At 45.8% G+C, this 8,596-nt stretch overlaps 1 long non-coding RNA gene across 1 annotated transcript in view; it reads left to right on the top strand.

The window, feature by feature from the left end:
* The first annotated feature begins 1,708 nt into the window (after positions 1-1,708).
* Positions 1,709-8,596, top strand: part of LOC141988515 (uncharacterized) — a 28,301-nt gene continuing 21,413 nt past the window's right edge. The window contains exon 1 of the long non-coding RNA XR_012639762.1: positions 1,709-1,933. This is a non-coding gene — a long non-coding RNA (uncharacterized LOC141988515). The remainder of the gene's footprint in view (positions 1,934-8,596) is intronic.

Here is an 8,596-nt window from a genome sequence, read left to right as displayed (position 1 = left end):
GCATGTACGTCACATGCCTGGGGGGCGCTCCCCTAGGGCTTGCAATGTTACATGCAATGAGGAAATGGGACCACCAGTTTGCACTGCTTACCGCTCGCATACCCAACCAGTTCTGGCCTTAACTCACGGCCAATCACTTGCTGGTGGTTTATCCAAGTCCTCCATAACACACCCCTTAGTTTAAGCAGTACATAACCCTCTTGCACATGTTTCCCCTCCCAACTGGTACCCTTATTAACCCCTCTGCTTATACTACACATGTCTAGGTTCCTTTGCACTTAAATGTAAAAAAAAAAAAAAGTGGGAACAAGATGTGTCTGAAAAGGGATGAGAGACTTCTATCCCTGGCCTAATGAGGTGGTAAATTAAACATACTCACCTCCTTTTGGATTTCAGTCTCAGTTCCTCAATCAGTTCACAAGCTTGTATCCCGGACGAGCCCCCAGCTGAAGGAACAAATATGGACACCGTGTAGAATCAAACACGTGGGTTTATTACATACAGCACTGAGTGTTACCTCGCTTATTAGGCTTATTAGGCTCAGAGACACTGCCAAACAATTGATTACGATGGATTATATGAATTTTCCATGGGCGAAGGGAAATGACGGGGTAGGTAGTCCCAAACCCCTGGATAGGTTTAGCAGCAAGACAAGATAAGCACAGTAGCCAATGGTCAAAGGTTACATAATGTCTCCGCCCATGGATTCAGGTTAACACATGACACTTAATTAGTACACAGGTGTTTTCCATTAAACAATATATAAAGTGTGTTAGTATAAAATATATATATATTGAATTCTGATTTGGGATCCATAGATAATGAAAAAAGAAAAGGAGGACTTGTGGCACCTTAGAGACTAACCAATTGATTTGAGCATAAGCTTTCGTGAGCTACAGCTCACTTCATCGGATGCATACTGTGGAAAATACAGAAGATGTTTGTTTTTATACACACAAATCATGAAAAAATGGGTGTTTATCACTACAAAAGGTTTTCTCTCCCCCCACCCCACTCTCCTGCTGGTAATAGCTTAGGTAAAGTGATCACTCTCCTTACAATGTGTATGATAATCAAGGTGGGCCATTTCCAGCACAAATCCAGTTTTCTCCCCCCATTTGTGCTGGAAATGGCCCACCTTGATTATCATACACATTGTATGTCAGGCAGCCCAGCCAACAAATGGTTCGTGACAGGTTTCAGCTCATTTCAGTGAGCACAATATTTTTACTCTTGTGAGCGAATCCAGGAGTATGTGGAAATCTCTGCTGAGCTCAGTTTCCCTTTTCCTGTAACTGCCCTTTCAACTCCCCCCTAGAAAGTTACTTTGAAAGGAAAAAAATGTTACATTTCTGAAATTCATGCACAGCCCCTTAAAGGGAACCTTGCCTGAGCTGCTGTGACCTGAAATGGTCACAATTTAACTCATTCTGGTGAGTGGAGCACATCAATCTAGCTAGGAGAGAAAACAGCTGCAACTGGCCATTGTCTCTCTACAACTGTTTGACTTCCTGATTATATCTTACTGAAAGAATCAGTTCCCCAGACATTAAATGTAGTCTAGCTTTAGCGGCTTCAAATGTTTATTTCTTGATCCTTAGGGAAAAAATAATATATATATTTAATAGTGAATTATTGTTCCAGACCATGGGACTCGGTAACAGCGGCCACTGATGAAAAGGCCTTGGAGATGATATGCAGGGAACAAAATAACCTGGTCAAATTACTTCAAAACAATGCTGGTAAGGTGGCCAGTTGGTGATCACACAGCAGGACTACCATCGAATCAACAAAGGAAAGGATGCAGAGGACAAAAGAAGAATATTGTTGGATGTGATCCAGCGGAAGGGGGAAGTGACCTGTAAGCAATTTCTGGAGAGTTTACAAAGCCTGTTTCCTGATTTCCAACAGCACATACAATACTCAGGACAGGGTAAGTGGTGTCAGTGTGTCTGATTTTAAAAAATCATTTTTCCACACTAAGAGTGTAATTGCTGCAACACTGAACGGGAGGATTTGTTCCCAACTTGATTCCTACTTAGTAGATTCAAATGCTGCCTCCATCTCTTGGACATAAGGGTTTCCTGGAGAGGGGGGTGGTGCTCTTCCGCTATGGAAGGAGAATGGGGTGAGGATTCCAGGGCCTGCGCAGATGTATGCATCCCTAGTGCTGTATATAGACTTCATCTGAGTAAGGGCCCCTGCCTGGCATTTTGCAGCAATATGTGGGATCCAGGGCAGGGTGGCCGAGACATAACTATTTCCTAGAGCTTTTGCAGATAGACGGTTGTAGCGAGGGCTGGGTTGGGTATGGGCCTTGTAATATCTTTGGGAGTTTTATTGTTGGTTGAGTTTTGCTGGCGTCTGCGGAGGGAGATACCACTGATTGATTTTGTTTCATGAATTTAATGTTGAGTTTCCAATTGTCACATTTTTAACTTGACATAAATAAATCAGTACCTTCAGGCAGCTAATCAAAGGGGCTTATAGTGGCATGGTAGCTCCACTGTACTTAAGGTTGAAACTAGTTTACTGTTTAACAGCTGACATTTCTTACGTGCTCTATAATCCATGTGCGTACTTAGATTGCCTTGAAATTTGCTGTGTCTCATCAGGTCTTGCGGTAGGGTTAGTCCAAAATTAGGGTCTTTTCAACAATGGGATCCTGAGGCACAACCATCATATATCAGCATTTTCCCGTTCTTCTAATATGTTTTGGCACACACCTGGGGCTCTGTTGCAAGCCAAAGTGTCTGTCACCTGAGCTCACATGTGGATCAAGGTGATCTGCTGTGCCATTTCTCTGGAGCCACACCTGTAAACTGAGACTCTTGAGTACTTTCCGCAGAAGCTTTCTGAGAACATGTGTTGGGCTCATTAAGTTCTCTGCCTGCTTCACCTGGAAGCTCTGCTTTTGGATTTTTTGCCAGAAAACAAAGCTTCTGGTGTAAAAGCTGATCTTTCAAAGTGCTCTTAAATCCACAGGCACACACTGATTGGCTTGAAGATTCTCATTTGTGCCAGGGACAGAGTTAGAGGTTCAAGAATGGGAGTATTTGGTGAAGGAGTTCCTCAGATACATGCACTTCAGTAAGAAGCTGATTTTAATATTTCCATTGCTCAGAAACGCATGTCTGAGATAGAGGTAATGGTGCAAATTTGCGGTTCTTAGAATAAAATCATCTGAGAATATAACTTGTCCAAGTATCATCTTTACCCGAGAGTATGTAACATCATCTCCCATTTCACCTGGCCAGCTCCCCCGCAGTTTACTGAGAACTATTCTTATTTGCCCTGTCTCTGCTTTTCATGGGTGTTCCATCTATATGCCTGTGGTGTGTGACCCTGGGTGTGAAGGCACCATCCTCCTCCTGAAGAAAAGCCAGGATGAAATCTGTCTGGGAAAACAGGAAAATCAGGACAGTCCCAAGGATCTTGTTTTCTTTTCATAGTCTTTTTATGTAAGGAATACACCCAGGAATTCAGATGGCCCTGAGTCTTCAGAGATGGTGATTTCTCAAGGTTTTATAGCAGAGTGACAGCCCTGCTATAGTTAAGGTTAGGACAATGTTTCCATTGAAAGCTCACTTTTCTAAGTGCCCTAAAATTTACAGGGTTACTCAGATTGCCTTGCTTCATAGGGATGTGGGGTTCTGTTAGTAATCCAGATTTGGAGACATTTGACCAAGGGCTTCCTGAGGTATAGTCGCTCCTCCGAAAAGAATTTCTTAAACGTGAGAGCTTTTGGCAACCTTTTTGTGCTCACAGATAGAGCTCAAACCAGGGCTCAGGTCGTTGCATCAAGAAATTCAACACTCGACAGTTACCCCAAGAGAGGGGATGGCAACCACCAGCCCTTGGGGGAAAATCAAATTAAAAAATTATTTGAAAAAGATTTTGCCACTCTAGCCTAGCTCGTCAGAAGCCTCTTGCGCTAAATGACAAGCTAGGTTAACTATCTAGAAAACTACCTCTGCCTTACAGCACCTCAGTACCTGTTAGGGAATATCACAGTCATTAATTCTAAGCTTCAACCTGCCCCAGTCTCTGTGAGTTCAAATCCAACCCAATGAAGAAATCTGAAATAAAAGGGGATTTTTACTGTAGGGAAATGTAATCCGAGTACAGCAGAATCAACAAAACAAGCTGAAACTATTTTTGAACAGAAAATAAACTACACAAACTAATGCTCCCAGGGAGGTGAGGGGTGATTAGGGGTGCAAGAGTAGGTGGGAATAGGGGGACAGGGTTTGGGCCTGCAGTGAGGGATGGGGATATGGTTAGGAGGGGGACACATGGAAATGGAAGAGAAGGAAGATGGGTCAGGGGTTAGGTATGGGGGAATGGGATAAGGATTGGGGGAAAGGGAGGTGAGAAGGGCGGGGTCAGAGAATGTGAGAGGTATCAGAGGAAGTTGGGGATTTAAGGTGGGAGGGGCCTGTTAGCCCTGACTTGTCCCCTTCCACACGTGTTCTTGTATCCAGGGACGCCCTACCCCTCTGCAGGGATCTGAGCCCTTCTTCCTGCCTGCTATGTGTTCTGGAATCTGGGGCATCCTGCTCCTCTTGCTGTGTCAGAGCCCCTCTCCCTGGCCATCCATGTGATCTGGGATCTGGTTGAATGAATATAACACAAATTTAAACATCTGAAATCCAGAAACTGAATAAAGATACACTTCATCCCTGTGATGGAGGAAGCGTGGTTGGGGTGGGCTGGCCAGAGTGTTTGGAGGAGGATCCTCATTTGGACGGGACACAGACTGGTTGGACCTGGAGCATAGCTGGGGAAGCCTGGATGAAGCAGGGGCAGGAATCCCAGCTGAGGGTGGGACTCAGCTACCGAACGAATCCTAAAGTATAACTACATTGGTTGTAATAAGTAAGAGCTAAACCAACTGACCAACAGTTAAAGATCTACCTGGTGAAAGGGAGGCCACAAAGTAGGCACTCAGGGAACTAGTTGTTCCAAGACTTGCTACCTGGCAATCATGAAAGAAGTGAGCTGGGATTGGAGCTGCTGCTCCTTATCGATCCTCAGGACCAAATGTTTGGTTCCATGAGGGAGAATGTGGACACTGGTGTGCTAGAGGGCACCAAAGATGCATGAATATCCCAGAAATGGGAAACCATCTGGGCTGTTCACAGAGGAGCATGGATAGATCAGATATTGCTGGCTGCCTGATACAACCTCAGGCCACATAGTGAGCCCACAGGGGCAGCCAGGAACCCACTGAACTGCAGTAGAGATCTACTCCTGCTGTGTGACTGGAATCTGCTTCAGCAGCCGTCACTCCAAAGCAGGAAGGCGCTACAGCTTCTCAATGGGCTAAATGAAAATGGATAGCTTGTCTCCTGGGAGGAGGTAATAGGCCAATCTCCCAGTTCTGGCTGTGGTAGAAGGAGGTCTTAGGGGTGAGAAAGGAAGGAGAATCAGTCCTACGGACACATGTACACACTGATGACACATGCGCACACATACATATTTTCGAGTAAAGAGAAGGGGAGGGTAATGCAATGAGAAAATGGTCCTTCCTCATGTTTACTTGTGGGTGTTAGCGGAGGCAGAACAGGAGATCTGAGCACGTTATCCAGCACCCGAGGGGATGACACAGAGCATCCCGACTCTGAATAAGAAGGGAGCATTTATCAAAAAGAGCCAGATACTCCATTTCCCAGAAATGGCCAGAAAACAAAGGAACTGAAAGTGGAAGGCCAGTAAGAGTGCAGTGCGGGGAGGCAGAGTGAAAGGTGGGGATCTGGGTGAGCCTGATAATTGCTAGGATATGAGATTGCTTCATTGTTTATCTGCGTATAGTAACTTGTGTGTAGAGTGCAGCTCTCATCTGATAATGATGGAGTCTGTCCAGAAATCCAGCAACTCTGTAACTGTAAAGACAACCCAGTCCCCTCGGGCAAAGAGAGCAGGGCTAGTTGGAATGTAAGTGACTGAGTGTCCTGCCAGCCACCTCAGAGGACCTGGTCTCAATGTGTGCAGAGAAAGGTGGGCTCTGTGTTTATGCCATTCTCCTCTACACCATTAATGCAAGTATTAAATAAGATTGGATGAGACATCAATCCCTGTGGGACTCATTGGCCCCCTTCCTACCTGCTGATCTCATGCCCCCTCACAGACAGAAACCTATGTGGGGCTGTGTACGTCATGGTTGCATTGTGACCACTGTCCACTTGCTCTGCCGGCACAATGTGGCTGCACTGCACACGTAAGAGGGCATTGCTGGCAAGCGCGGCCCCACTGAAACTAGGTCCACGTTCTATCTCTGTTCCGTGCCCTGAGCAGGAGGGTGATGGAAGGAAGTGAGCGTGGTCAGGGAGTTCCTCATGTTGGCTGTTCCTGACAGCTGGAGTGGTCATAGTAGCTTGTGTGCAGCCCTCAGACCTCCGCTTTGACCAGCATTGGAGACTGAACTGATCCCCAGCAGCCCAAGAACAGGGTGCCAGCCCTGGGCACAGCACCGTTAAATTCCACCGATACTCCACCAGTTACAGCCGACGGTGCACCACAAAGACCTTCCCCTACTTTGAGGGCAACCACCATATTGAGACGAACAGTCCCCCACTCCTTGTCTTCAAACTTCTAAAATCTCCTCCCTGAGGAAGTGGCCTGAAGTGCTAATCTCTGGGAGGAGCTGTCATTGAAAGGGAAAATAACCCTTCCCAGGAGCAGCTCCCTTCACTCCTTCTCCTCTGGGCCTCTGGATTCCCCCTCCCTCTGCCCCCAACATTCACCTAGATCCCCACAGTTTGCCATCTTCTCCACTGAGTTGTGGGATTGATTTAGAGCAGGACTCCTTGGAACAGGGCCCTCTGCTTCTCTCTCCCTGTGTTACTATACTGCACTCATTACCATGGTATCCGAGCGTTGACACAGATCTGTAAAGCAGCCTCCACACCCACTGCTCTCAGTAAATACCAATGAGAGAGAGTGAAGTAGTCAGGACAGGGACAGGCCCTTTCCTCGTTTATAACAGTTATAACAGCTTCTCTTCAAGCCTGTCTACACTAGGAAATTTGCACTAGCATAGCTACGCCAATGTAACTAGATAATTTGAAGTAGTGGAGTTTATGCTGATGTGGCTAGGTAATTTATCAAAGTAAATTGTACCAGTTCAGAATATTTATATTGTGGCGGGGAAGGGGAATTTCCAGTAGTGTAGCAAAACCTTTGCAAATTTCCTTAATGTAAACAGTCCCGTGATTTTAATGTATTTCTTAAAGCCCCAACTGCTGGAATCATGTTATTGCATGACAATCTCCCAAAAGGCTTCACACTTAATGGGTGCCAGGATCTTTCACTGATCTCAGCCAGCAACTCTGATTCCCAGAAATAGTCTTGGGGAGAATGAAATAAAAGTGAGATAATAGTTCAGGTGGTGCCCACAGTCAAACAAGTCAGTGGCAGAGCCAGGAATAGGACCCACGAATCTGGATTCCTAGTTACCCATTTGCTAACCATTAGACCCCAGTCCCCTCCCAGAGTCAGAAATAGAACCCAGGAGTCCCGACTCCCATTCTCCACCACTGTTCTAAATCACTAGGTTCCACTTCCCTTTCAAAGCTTGGAGTAGGACCCAGCAGGCCTAACTCCCAGCCATGGTGTTTTAACCACTAGACTTACTCCTTTCCCAGTCAGGGACAGAACCAGGAGCCTTGACTCCTAGTCCTGCTCTAATTACTAGGTTTTCCCTCCCAGAGCTAAAAATAGAACCCAGGACTGCTCTAACCACTAGACTCTATTCCTTAAGAGTCCTATCTGCTGCCCCTGCTCTACTCCATTAGACAAAGTTAGGAGTGAAAGCAAGCTAACTAGAGGAAGGCTGTGTGCATTCTGTGCAGTACAGCATAGCGTTCATATCACTAAAAGTTTGCAGAAGAAAAGCCATCACATCCCCTAATGAGAATCATCACTATTTGAATATTGAGTGAGCAATGTAAGGCACATTTAAAAGTGAATCTCTGAGCAAGCTGGGACTTTAAATAGCATAAGTGACCTGGGGATGGGCTGTGTGGAATGGGAGTGACCTGACTGGATCGAGGTCTGGGTGAATACATATGAAACAGACTGCTGTGTTCCAGGTCAACACAGTAAAAATAAAAATCATGATTTTCCAGGTAAAGCCTGAAAACAATCAAAACAGAGAGGTGGGTGAGGTTCTGTGCCTTGCAAAGTGCTGGAGGTCAGACTAGATGATCATGATGGTCCCTTCTGGCCTTCAAGTCTATTAGTCTATAAATCGTATTAGAGAGACATGGAGGTTGAACATACCCTGTATTATATGTACAGGGCCTGATAATAAACACATCAGGAAGTTTCAGATCATCTGTCAAAACACTGCAAGGAAGAGTGCTGCAGGGTATCTACGCCATACATAAATAATTAAATAGATCCCGCTCCCCAGTGAAACTGCTGCTAAAACTGTCTGAGAGCAACATCCAACCCATTCTGCTACATGGGAGTGAGATCTGGGCCCCAAAGCTAAGAACGGATTATATTGACTACTGTAAAACCCTCATAGAAACCCTCCGGCTGCAGGTCAGTGCATGGGGACTTCAGCACCAGCAGCTGCGGAGCAGAGCTG

The sequence above is a fragment of the Natator depressus genome, chromosome 6 (genome assembly GCF_965152275.1).
Source record: "Natator depressus isolate rNatDep1 chromosome 6, rNatDep2.hap1, whole genome shotgun sequence".
NCBI lineage: Eukaryota > Metazoa > Chordata > Testudines > Cheloniidae > Natator > Natator depressus.
Note: the sequence above shows the minus strand (reverse complement) of the source record. Positions and strands in the feature narration are given on the sequence as shown.